We start from the raw sequence: 12,971 nt of genomic DNA, 5'->3' as shown, positions 1-12,971 counted from the left end.
CAGACGCGTGAACAGTTTCTTCCCCCATGCAATCCACCTTATGAACAGTTAAAATGTGCAAAAATGTGTGGAATAATCTGACTTTATCTACTGCTACCACCTCCAACCTAACACATCCCTGTATTCCATCACCTATAGCACAACTGTACATACATATTTATTGTCAATTTTTTACCAATTATTATTATTATTTACTATTTTTATTTTTGGTCTATTTATGCCAGGGGTATCAAACTCAATTTATCTGGGGGCCGCTGGAGGCAGAGTCTGGGTGAGGCTGGGCCGCATCAGGTCTTCCACAAGAAAAGCTTTGTTAAAAAATTGTCAATCTTCTCAAATCTCTGTATTTTAATTTTTTTAACAAAATAAGATGGAAAATATAAATAAATTAAGAATTAATAAGAAAAATCAATCAATCAGTACTTAATAATAATGAAATTAATAATAACAATAATAATAATAATTAGATTGCGCTAGTCAGCGACTATATGCGGTTTCTTCAATGTTCTATATCTGCTGTATTCAGATTCAAAAGTCTGTATTAACAATTCTTTAACCTTTAACCTTCGGAACATGAAACATTGAAGAACTGTTCAGAAGAAGACTGTTGTTGTTACGGTGCGGTGCTGGATGAGACGAGACGAGACACGATATAACAAATACAAAGTCTTTTAATATAATCCAAGGAACTGACAGATCAGGAATACGCAGAACTTCCACACACCAAACGTAAAACATGAGCAACGACCGACAAAGTGAGGAACTCAAAGACATGCTTATAAGGCTTAACTCATAATGACAGACAGGTGACACAGATAACGGTGATGAGGGCAAAACCAATGCAGACAGATCGATGGGGGAATACAATGGGATAAACCAAGACTACAAACAGACAGAACTATGACATTACGCCCCCCTCCGCATAGGCGCGTCCTCGCGCCGTACAAAACAGAAACAGAAAACAGACTAGAGGGGCAGCAAAACAGAAAAACAGAGTCCATGGAGGAGGCTTAGGTGGAGGACGCAACCCCGGGAGGGGGACCAAAACAAGAATCCAAGGGTTAGACAAGACAGTCCAGGGGGGCGACGACGGTGGGAGGAGCCAGGGAACAGACAGGAGGGACCCGGAGCAGAAGAGACAGACCCAGACCACAGCCATGATGACGGCCCACGGTGGAGCCGACGGAGGGAGGAGCCATGGTGGAGGAAGGACCGCCGACTCCAGGGGGCCGACTGACAGAGGCGGAGCAGCTGGTAGAGGAGCCCGAGGCGGAGATGGAGAGCCGAAGATCCGGGGCGACACCGCGGATCCGGAGGGCCAAGGCGGAACTGAAGGCTCTGACGACCGAGGCGGAGGCGGAGTTCCGGAAGTCCGCGGCGGAGCCGGAGCGACAGAGGATGGAGGCTGTGCCGAAGGGAGGGAGGAGTCCGAAGGAGCCGGTGGGACGGCGCGACAAGGCACAGCCGGAGGAGCAGAGTCCTGAGGTGATGGAGGGACGACGACTGACCAGGGCGGAGCCGGAGAGACGATGGAGCCCGGTGGAGCTGGTGGACTGACGGGCGGACGTCGAGAGCCGTGGTGGAGATCTGGACTCTGAGGCTGGAGGCGGAGCTGAGGGATCCTCCAGCCATGACACCGATGTTGACTGGCAGCCCTGCGGCGAGCCCACTGCACTGATGATGGGCTGAGGGTGAGCAGAGGGGCTGACAGGGGACAGCGGTGGCCAGACGGACAGAGACATGAACAGAAGAGGGGGGGTGGGTGGGAATTTCTGACAGACAGGTTGGACATGACAGGGAGGTATTTCTGTATTTAAGTCAATTAAATCACCAGAGTTATTGTCCATAATATCCGAAAAAAAATCAATCAAATCCCCAGAGTTGTCTTCCAGCTCACCCCCAGCGGTGTTGCAGTGGGCAGGGCTCTCCATTGCCCTCCCTTGCTCCACGTTGCTATCCACCGTCGCGGATGTAGATGCCGGCTCACCTGAGCCGACGTGCAGGACTCTGACTCTGTCGCTCGCGGCTCAGGTTCCTCCGCGGTGAAATCGGGCTCACACTCCGCATGTCGGGGTGATGTTTGGCTGGGCTCTGGGTCTGAAGTGGGGCTGGTGTCATTCTCCGCGGTCGACGAAGTTCTGCTGGACACCAGCACCCACTTGATGTACTCGGCGATGCTCTCTCGAGGACCCTCCCCGGACAGCCGCGCTTTGGTGGAGTTGTTGAGTCCTTTGCGATAGAATGTGCACAGGCAGCTGTCCGGGTAGTGTGTGTATGGGATGAGTCGCACAAAGTCTCTTGTGTGATCCTCGAGAGAGCGCTCCCCCTGCTCCAGGAGAATGATGAGGACGGCGGGGTTATCCATGATAAACAAAAATAAACACTGAGAAAAACGGGGAAAAAAAGCAGGGGAAAACGCCGTGAAAAACTGTTTTAGGTCGGTCGTTTACTGTTACGGTGCGGTGCTGGATGAGACGAGACGAGACACGATATAACAAATACAAAGTCTTTTAATATAATCCAAGGAACTGACAGATCAGGAATACGCAGAACTTCCACACACCAAACGTAAAACATGAGCAACGACCGACAAAGTGAGGAACTCAAAGACATGCTTATAAGGCTTAACTCATAATGACAGACAGGTGACACAGATAACGGTGATGAGGGCAAAACCAATACAGACAGATCGATGGGGGAATACAATGGGATAAACCAAGATTACAAACAGACAGAACTATGAAAGTTGTTCTGAACATGGCTTCTCTTGCCTACTCCTTGCTGCTAGAGACCTGGCAGCTCTTCCTCTTCGAATTATTTATTAATAAACTAGTATTTTCTGAGTCAGTGTTGCAAATATGAAGTTGACGATTGTGACTCGGCATCTGCTCACTGGACGCGCTTAAATGTATCTTTATGGATTAGGCCTATAGCTAATGAAAGAGTTTTGTTTTCGATTTGAATGATTTCGTTTTAGTAGTGAAGTAATAATTTAAAATCAATGTATTACTCTTACCTTTATGAACAAAAATTTAAAAAAAAAAGTTTAACATAGCGCTTTTATATTTATGGATTTCTAAATTAACTTTATAAACTAAAGAAACGAAAATAAATGCAATTACTTTGCTATTAAAAACAGCAGCTGTGTGATGGGGAAGAGAAAGAGAACTCGGCCAGTATTCTGATGCGCTGTCGAGGTTGTTAGGAATTTTTGCAACGAATGTTTGTTTAATAGCCTATTTAACACTTAGTCCTATTTTTACACTGATTTATTTTAGCGTTTTGTGCTTGTTCACTGACGGAATTGCTAAAATAAACACGCACGTTCGTTATTACTGTTTGAACCTCATTTATTTGGAGTTTCAATATAAAAACACCGTTTTTACATTGTGCTGAGGCTACTGTCTCCTTGTCTGTGTTCCTGTTTTCTTTGTTATAATGTCCCGCTGGGCAGCAACTTAAAAAACTTTTTAAAGTGTTGTGAATGCAGCGCGCTGGGACAAATATCTGCGTGTGCCCAATAGAAACGAGGCAGCCAGCCAGGCATGAAAGAAAACCCTCCATGGCAACGCTACTGTAAATTTCACTCATTGAGAAATGTTTCTCTGCTTGCTTCAAGCCCTGCCGATGACCACCCCCAAAAGCCATAAACCCCACCGTGATTGGTAGGTTCGCTCAGCCCTGCACACAACACTGTAAAATCCCATACACATCAAACTCGCGGGCCGCAGTAACATTAAACTTTCATATTAAGGCGGAGGCCACAAACTATCTTCCTGCGGGCCGCAATTGGAGTTTGAGACCCCTGATTTATGCTTACATATGTGTATTTTTCTTATTCTCTTATTTTATTGCCTGTGCGTCTCTGTGTACTGGAAGCTAATAACACTGAAACAAATTCCTTGTATGCGCAAGCATACTTGGCAATAAAGCTCATTCTGATTCTGATTCTGAGATCCGTTAACGCGGGCGCGAATTGACGCAGAAGCTCAGGCAGCAGACGCCAATTCGTTTCAAACTCGTGATTCACAAAAAAGCAAAATTCGCGCTTAACGCACCAGACGCTCAATTCGCGCCGAAAGAACTCCACGCGCGTGTAAACACGTCTTACCATTGACTTAACATTGAAATCACTCGGACCAGAAGCATATTCGCATTTGGTGTGAACGTAGCATTAGACCGCTCGGCCATGCTACCTCATCGGGTTGCGCTCCAAGGGTCTCTTCGACAGGTGGAACGGCCTCCGTAATACTGACTATGCAGAACGGCTGCAGTCTAATCCTGTTTGCGTGAAATAATCCCGCTGCCAAGCGGGTTAGAGGGCCTCCCTGCCTTGGTTAAAATGGCTGCTGGCAGCGATGGGATTCGAACCCACGCCCCCGAAGAGACTGGAGCCTAAATCCAGCGCCTTAGACCACTCAGCCACGCTACCTTGGGATTTGCACTTTCGTGGGCCGTTTTCTGCCCTCTTCCCCCGCCCCAAATATAGAGAGAACGTCGGCCGCCAGACCTTCTATGCAAAGCCTCTGGAATGCGGGCAAAGAACCTTTTTTTTTGTGTACGCACAATAGCCTTCCAAAACTCTGTCTTGGCAGCAGTGGGATTCAAACCCACACCCCCGAAGAAACTGGAGCCTTAATCCAGCGCCTTATGCTACGTTCACACCAAACGCGAATACGCGTCTAAATTCGCACCTGCCGCTTCTATTTATACGCGTGACCACTTTGTGTTAATTCGCCCGTCAAGAGCGAAATGGACGCGCATAAAAACAAAAGTTTGAAGCGAAAATTACGCGCGTCAGGTGCGTCAGAGGCGAAAGTTTCAAAAAGTTTCGAACCCCGTTGGCAGCCATCTTTTTACAAGATGTCTGTTGTTGATCGGTCATTTATCGAGAGTGTCACCGCTCTGTATTTATTCTGGAGAGCAGAACAGCGGTGTAGGGATCATCGTCGCTGTATTTGGGTTGTGCTTCGCCACAAGCTGATGCCTTGTAATTCGCTGCCGTAAAGGCATCTTTAATACAGGGTATGCAGTCCTACTCCTGGTGGCCCCCTTCCTGTGGAGTGGAGGTCCATCTCTGATCAAGCACACCTGAATCCGCTAATCAAGGCCTTTGGGGCTTATGTGAAAACGATAGCCAGCTGTGTTGCATTTAAAATCAAAATGATCAGGCAGCTGTTATTTCACCCAAAACTTTCCATGAGTTACATTGGCTGTCTCCATTCTTGTAGACTACTCATTGTTTTTCATTAATATAATTTTTAAATTCGTTGAGTTGTTTGTTTGTTTTTTATTGCACCTCTCCTATGATTGTAAATTATTGGTGGGCCTCTGTTGGAATGGAGCAGAGGCTGGGACAAGCTTCCAGCACTGACTTTGCTAAATTGCAAAGAATGCGAAAGCGGCTTAGTTTGGATGAGCATGCAGCGTCACTTCTCCAGTCGCTTAGCAGCCTCAGAAGCTTTCCAAAAGACTTCTCTGGCAGCGGTGGGATTCGAACCCACGCCCCCGAAGAGACTGGAGCCTTAATCCAGCGCCTTAGACCGCTCGGCCACGCTACCGTGTCATGGTGCGTTCCAAGGGTCTTTACGACAGGTCAAACGGCCTCCCTAATACTGACTCTGCAGAACGGCTCCAGTCTAATCCTGTTTGCGTAAAACAAGCCCGCTCCCAAGCGGGTTAGAGGGCCTCCCTGCCTTGGTTAAAATGTCTGCTGGCAGCAATGGGATTTGAACCCACGCCCCCGAGGAGACTGGAGCCTAATTTGAACGCCTTAGACCTCTCGGCCACACTACCCTGGAATGTTCACCTCCGTGGGCCCTTTTCTGCCCTCTTCCCCCACCCCAAAGATAGAGAAAACATCGGCCGACAGACCTTCTTTGCAAAGCCTCTGGAGTGGGGACAAAGAACGTTTTTTTTTTTGTGTAGGTTTCCGAAACTCTGTCTTGGCAGACTCTGTCACAATAGCCTTCCGAAACCCTGTCTTGGCAGTAGTGGGATTCAAACCCACGCCCCCGAAGAGACTGGGGCCTTAATCCAGCGCCTTAGACCAATCAGCCACGCTACCCTGGCACATTCACCTTCATGGGCCCTTTTTTTTTTCTTGTCGCGCTTCGCCGCAAGCTGATGCCTTGTAATTCGCCGCCGTAAAGGCATCCTTTATACAGGCGTATGCAGTCCTACTCCTGGTGGCCCCCTTCCTGTGGAGTGGGGGTCAGCATCAAGCAGGCTCCTGATTGGTTAACGCGGCGCGAATTGACGCAGAAGTTCAGAATTTTCACCTCGGGCAGCAGACGCGAATTCTTGTCAGACGCGACAAGATTCGCGCTTAACGCGCCAGACGCTCAATTCGCGCCATTCGCGCGAACTAGACACTCGGACCAGACGCATATTCCCGTTTGGTGTGTACGTAGCATTGGACCGCGCGGCCATGCTACCTCGTCGGGTTGCGCTCCAAGGGTCTCTTCGACAGGTGGAACGGCCTCCCTAATACTTACTCTGCAGAACTGCTGCAGTCTGATGCTGTTTGCGTGAAATATTCCCGCTGCCAAGCGGGTTAGAGGGCCTCCCTGCCTTGGTTAAAATGGCTGCTGGCAGCGATGGGATTCGAACCCACGCCCCCGAAGAGACTGGAGCCTAAATCCAGCGCCTTAGACCACTCGGCCACGCTACCCTGGGACTTGCACTTTCGTGGGCCGTTTTCTGCCCTCTTCCCCCGCCCCAAACATAGAGAGAACGTCGGCCGCCAGACCTTCTATGCAAAGCCTCTGGAATGCGGGCAAAGAACCTTTTTTTTTTGCGTACGCACAATAGCCTTCCAAAACTCTGTCTTGGCAGCAGTGGGATTCAAACCCACACCCCCGAAGAAACTGGAGCCTTAATCCAGCGCCTTATGCTACGTTCACACCAAACGCGAATACGCGTCTAAATTCGCACCTGCCGCTTCTATTTATATGCGTGACCACTTTGTGTTAATTCGCCCGTCAAGAGCGAAATGGACGCGCATAAAAACAAAAGTTTGAAGCGAAAATTACGCGCGTCAGGTGCGTCAGAGGCGAAAGTTTCAAAAAGTTTCGAACCCCGTTGGCAGCCATCTTTTTACAAGATGTCTGTTGTTGATCGATCATTTATCGAGAGTGTCACCGCTCTGTATTTGCTCTGGAGAGCAGAACAGCGGTGTAGGGATCATCGTCGCTGTATTTGGGTTGCGCTTCGCCACAAGCTGATGCCTTGTAATTCGCCGCCGTAAAGGCATCCTTAATACAGCGTATGCAGTCCTACTCCTGGTGGCCCCCTTCCTGTGGAGTGGAGGTCCATCTCTGATCAAGCACACCTGAATCCGCTAATCAAGGCCTTTGGGGCTTATGTGAAAACGATAGCCAGCTGTGTTGCATTTAAAATCAAAATGATCAGGCAGCTGTTATTTCACCCAAAACTTTCCATGAGTTACATTGGCTGTCTCCATTCTTGTAGACTACTCATTGTTTTTCATTAATATAATTTTTAAATTCGTTGAGTTGTTTGTTTGTTTTTTATTGCACCTCTCCTATGATTGTAAATTATTGGTGGGCCTCTGTTGGAATGGAGCAGAGGCTGGGACAAGCTTCCAGCACTGACTTTGCTAAATTGCAAAGAATGCGAAAGCGGCTTAGTTTGGATGAGCATGCAGCGTCACTTCTCCAGTCGCTTAGCAGCCTCAGAAGCTTTCCAAAAGACTTCTCTGGCAGCGGTGGGATTCGAACCCACGTCTCCGAAGAGACTGGAGCCTTAATCCAGCGCCTTAGACCGCTCAGCCACGCTACCTTGTTATTGTGCGTTCCAAGGGTCTTTACGACAGGTCAAACGGCCTCCCTAATACTGACTCTGTAGAACGGCTCCAGTCTAATCCTGTTTGCGTAAAACAAGCCCGCTCCCAAGCGGGTTAGAGGGCCTCCCTGCCTTGGTTAAAATGGCTGCTGGCAGCAATGGGATTTGAACCCACGCCCCAGAGGAGACTGGAGCCTAAATTGAACACCTTAGACCTCTCGGCCACACTACCCTGGAATGTTCACCTCCGTGGGCCCTTTTCTGCCCTCTTCCCCCACCCCAAAGATAGAGAAAACATCGGCCGACAGACCTTCTTTGCAAAGCCTCTGGAGTGGGGACAAAGAACGTTTTTTTTTTTTGTGTAGGTTTCAGAAACTCTGTCTTGGCAGACTCTGTCACAATAGCCTTCCGAAACCCTGTCTTGGCAGTAGTGGGATTCAAACCCACGCCCCCGAAGAGACTGGGGCCTTAATCCAGCGCCTTAGACCAATCAGCCACGCTACCCTGGCACATTCATCTTCGTGGGCCCTTTTTTTTTTCTTGTCGCGCTTCGCCGCAAGCTGATGCCTTGTAATTCGCCGCCGTAAAGGCATCCTTTATACAGGCGTATGCAGTCCTACTCCTGGTGGCCCCCTTCCTGTGGAGTGGGGGTCAGCATCAAGCAGGCTCCTGATTGGTTAACGCGGCGCGAATTGACGCAGAAGTTCAGAATTTTCACCTCGGGCAGCAGACGCGAATTCTTGTCAGACGCGACAAGATTCGCGCTTAACGCGCCAGACGCTCAATTCGCGCCATTCGCGCGAACTAGACACTCGGACCAGACGCATATTCCCGTTTGGTGTGTACGTAGCATTGGACCGCGCGGCCATGCTACCTCGTCGGGTTGCGCTCCAAGGGTCTCTTCGACAGGTGGAACGGCCTCCCTAATACTTACTCTGCAGAACTGCTGCAGTCTGATGCTGTTTGCGTGAAATATTCCCGCTGCCAAGCGGGTTAGAGGGCCTCCCTGCCTTGGTTAAAATGGCTGCTGGCAGCGATGGGATTCGAACCCACGCCCCCAAAGAGACTGGAACCTAAATCCTACCTGGAGCAGGATCGTCTGTTTCCGCGGCCGTCTCCTCGTCCAATCGCCGATCTCGCCGTCCATTGTGAGAATGGACGAGAGCCAATCGCGTCGCTCGCCGTCCATTGTGAGAATGGATGAGAGCCAATCGCGTCGCTCGCCGTCCATTGTGAGAATGGACGAGGCGCCAATCGCATCGCTCGAGCTCCATTGTTGAGAGCCACTCACCATGCTTAGTTTCATTCTAAGTCAGGTTCAAAAATCAGACGAACGGAATATAGGATAACTTTTCAAAGTAAGTAATACATGTTTTCTACTTTCCTCCTCTCTGTTTACAATGTTCTCAATTGGTAACTCGTTACGTTTTCGTCCGTCGTTCATCCGTGTTTGGCGTTCACAAACTTTTGACTCGCGAATTGCCCATAATGAAACACCGTTTAAATGTAATCTAACTTTCTAAAGTCCATTTACACGTTCTTAAATTCGATTTAAATGGGGAAAAAAACGTGTTTCAGCTGTAAGTGCAGTCATCCCTTATGACAATTTACCTTATTTTTACTATAGTGAAAGCGTAGTAACCATGTTGTGTTTTTGGCTGATCGATTACAACTGTATGAACACAGTCTTACTATAAATGAAAATCTGAATGAACAGTAACAACAAAAAACGTTGTGCTTGTGTTTGTCGTCATTTACCATGGCTTTACTATAGTGAAAGTGTAGTAATCATGTTTTCTTTTCATGACTTGCCTAAAATCTCACATATTAAACATAATTGTGCCTGTAATCGTACTTATTAAACTCAGTTTACTCGTTCTTTAAGTGTAAACACAGTCTTACTATAAATAAAAATATGAATGAAAAAAAAACAAGTAATTTTCCATTCTTTTGCTATAGTGAAAGTGTAGTAATCATGTTTTGTTTCCATGATTTGCCTATAATCTCACATATAAAACACCATTTGCCTGTAGTTTTGCATAGTAAACACATCTATTCTATTTAAAGTTTGATTTGGATTTAAAAAATATGTTTAGTTGTAGACATTATCATTTCTAATTAACATTTAATGTGATTTTGCTATGTGTGAATGTAGTAATCAAGTTTTGTGTTTGCAGATGGATTACTATTTATATAAACTCAGATGCAAATAATAATTTAAATGAAAATGCAATGTTATATAGACATCCCTTACAAAAATTAACCATGGTTTAAGTAAAGTGTACTTACTATGTTCTTTGTTTTTTTGTTTTGTTTTTCTCAGATTGATTATCAAATGTATAACCACAGCTTTTAACTAACAATGTACTTTATTTCACATTGTGATTAATATATGCTATATGTATTTACTATAGTAATAACAGTAAATTATGCATAATTGGATGCAACTAACTGTAAACCAAACAAAACAATAATATTATCCCCATCGTAACTGCATGTAGTAATTTCATATTCAAATATTTATATGTATAATTGTCGTTAAAATGTTAAAAAGTTTAAATAAATCTGTAACCTTGTTTTGCTTTATTAGAAATAAAATAATGTTTAATTGTTGTAATGGGTGCCATTATTTAGTTAGCTTGAATATATATCGTTGTATCATTATAAAAAAATTAAAAACATTTGTGTAGTTGTCCAATACCTGCAAAATGCACATTACTAACTATTATTTCCCTATTATATTTAGATGAGCACTAAGCCAAAGAGCCACAAGGTCATGGGTGATGGCGAGTGGATGGCCAGGTTGAGGACTTTTGACAGCTCTGGGGTTTGTCCGTCTGGAGGCAACAGACCAGCACCACGGCAGCGGAAGTGGTACAACCTCTACCAGAAGGTAAAGTTACCTGTATCTCATTGTAGAATATGAATGTGTACATTATTTGTCAAACATTTTTACACGTGGCTGTGTTTAATGTTTTTGAAAGAAGTGCCTTTTGCTCATTCAGCCTGCATTTATTTGATCAAAAATACAGAAAAAACAGCAATATAATTTGTACTGCATATTTGTATTTATTTTTTAATGAAAACTGTGATACGTTTTGCAGAATTCATTGATGATGAAAAAGTTAAAAACAACAGAATTAATTTCTTTAAAAAAATTTTTTTTGAACAGTACTGTATATCGTTACAGAAGATTTTCTATTTGATTTCTAATGCTGTTCTTTATTTAACTTTTTAATGATTTCTAAAATGATTGCTAAATATATTCAGCGTTGATGACAGAAATAAATTAAATATAAAGTATATGTAACTGTAAATTTAAACTGTATTAACATTTTATAATATTATTCATGTTTTTTATATTTTTTATTAAATAAATGCAGGACTGATGAGCATAAGACACAAAATAGTGATGTGTCCAAACTTTTGACTGATCCTGTATTTGTGTGTTTTATTTATTATTATTTTTTCATAGGAGAGCTGCTTGCTCAGACTGGACAGCCCCTGGTAGTGGACCCTGACTCAGAAGAGACAGAGAACCTGCTGGAGGATGTGGATGAAGGTGAGGATGAAGAAGACGAGGGCTTCAGGGAGGACCAAACACTTGACATTACTGAGTCGAGTCTTACTGATGACCCAAGCTTCTCTCTGTCCTCCACTCAGCCTGATGCCTCCTTCACGCCAGGTGCCTCAGCATCTCCTGACGAGTCTGTGGTATGTAAATGTCTCATTTAATGTATGTATGTAATTATGTTTTATGTAATACTGTAAAATTTCTAGGGAAAACATAATAATTTGTGTTGACCTGTAGCTTTGTGTCTGAAGTCGACAAAAAAAAACATATAGAAAAATATATATTTATTTATTTGTTTTGTTTTTTTTTGTCCCACTTCACTGTACTCATAATGTTGTTCATTTCATTTTTTTCTTTTTGTTTGTATTTTTCTCACAGGCTTTGCATAGTGCTGGTGTGCTGGACAAAGTGGACAGCCTTGCAGAGTATCTTGTGGAGCTCAGGAATCAGCCATCTCTGGGTCTCACCAACCAGCAGGTCAATTTCTCTTCTTGACCTGTCATATGTTAACACTACCACTTGTTTTGTTTTCTCATTTGCCATGTATTATATGTTCTCTCTGCTTAGGTGAGCAATATAGTTGGCAGAACTTGCTGGATTTCGATAAGAAGAGAGTGATGTTTGCTGCCAGACACCAGAGTAGGCTGGACACAGGTTCACTCCAGGGGTGGAGGCAGACATTCACCACCACTGCCCCACTTGCCCAGTGGTCAGATTGTTGTCGCCTGATAGAGACCATTTCAAGCTCTGTGCCATCCATAAGAGTCCAAAAAATAAAGGGGATAAAGTTTTATTTATGTGCATTGTTTTCTGCTTTCTGTTCTTTTGCACTTGCAATGAATGCACTAGTGCCATGGACATTAAGACAGTTTTATTTAATAGTATAGTTTTGTTTTCTGTTCTTTAGCACTTGCAAAACATGCACAGGAGTCATTAATATTTTAAAGTTTTATTCATTTGTATTGTTTTGTGCTTTCTGTTCTTTTCACTTGCAGTTAATGCACAAGAGCCATGGACATTGGACGGTTTTGTTTATATGTATAGTTCTGTTTTCTGTAGAAAGTATTATTAAGAGGTGTTATTCTGTTTTCTGCACATGCAACATAACTATAAGAATAAAAATGTAAAAAAAAAAAAAAGAATAATTAATAATTGGCTATGACTGATTGAAAAAATAAAAGTTTGGTCATGATCAAATAACTCTTTTTGTTTGTCATTGTTACAGTATCATTAAACAGTTATACGCCCTATTAAAAATGTTGATAAATTTGGGGATGATTTAATACATAAATGTACAATTTTTTGTACTATAAGTTTTAGAACACAACTACAGCCGAAATATATTTAAAGTGCAAAAACTTTGAATAAAATATCAATAATCAGTAATATAAATCTAATAAAATATTAATTTGTTATTTCAAAAATGATTTCATTCATTTGGACATCATTTATGTGATACTTACTGTTAAATAAAACATTCAGTAAACACTTCAATGTATGGCAACACTAATATGAACTGGGAAGCTTGTGATCATCCTTACTCCCATATAAATGTACAGGAAAATAGAGAAAACATTTTTTTTTTCAGATA

At 44.1% G+C, this 12,971-nt stretch overlaps 4 non-coding genes across 4 annotated transcripts; all 4 read right to left on the bottom strand.

Moving 5' to 3' along the window:
• Positions 1 to 4,350: 4,350 nt before the first annotated feature.
• trnal-uag (transfer RNA leucine (anticodon UAG)) lies at positions 4,351 to 4,432 on the bottom strand. Its single transcript has one exon. It is a non-coding gene; the product is annotated as a tRNA-Leu (tRNA).
• A 1,047-nt stretch (positions 4,433 to 5,479) lies between these two features.
• On the bottom strand, positions 5,480 to 5,561 carry trnal-aag (transfer RNA leucine (anticodon AAG)). The gene has a single exon. It is a non-coding gene; the product is annotated as a tRNA-Leu (tRNA).
• Positions 5,562 to 6,591: 1,030 nt separating this feature from the next.
• On the bottom strand, positions 6,592 to 6,673 carry trnal-uag (transfer RNA leucine (anticodon UAG)). Its single transcript has one exon. It is a non-coding gene; the product is annotated as a tRNA-Leu (tRNA).
• Positions 6,674 to 7,721: 1,048 nt separating this feature from the next.
• Positions 7,722 to 7,803, bottom strand: trnal-aag (transfer RNA leucine (anticodon AAG)). The gene has a single exon. It is a non-coding gene; the product is annotated as a tRNA-Leu (tRNA).
• Positions 7,804 to 12,971: the final 5,168 nt, after the last annotated feature.

Source organism: Garra rufa, chromosome 1 (genome assembly GCF_049309525.1).
Source record: "Garra rufa chromosome 1, GarRuf1.0, whole genome shotgun sequence".
In the NCBI taxonomy this organism is placed as follows: domain Eukaryota; kingdom Metazoa; phylum Chordata; class Actinopteri; order Cypriniformes; family Cyprinidae; genus Garra; species Garra rufa.
Note: the sequence above shows the minus strand (reverse complement) of the source record. Positions and strands in the feature narration are given on the sequence as shown.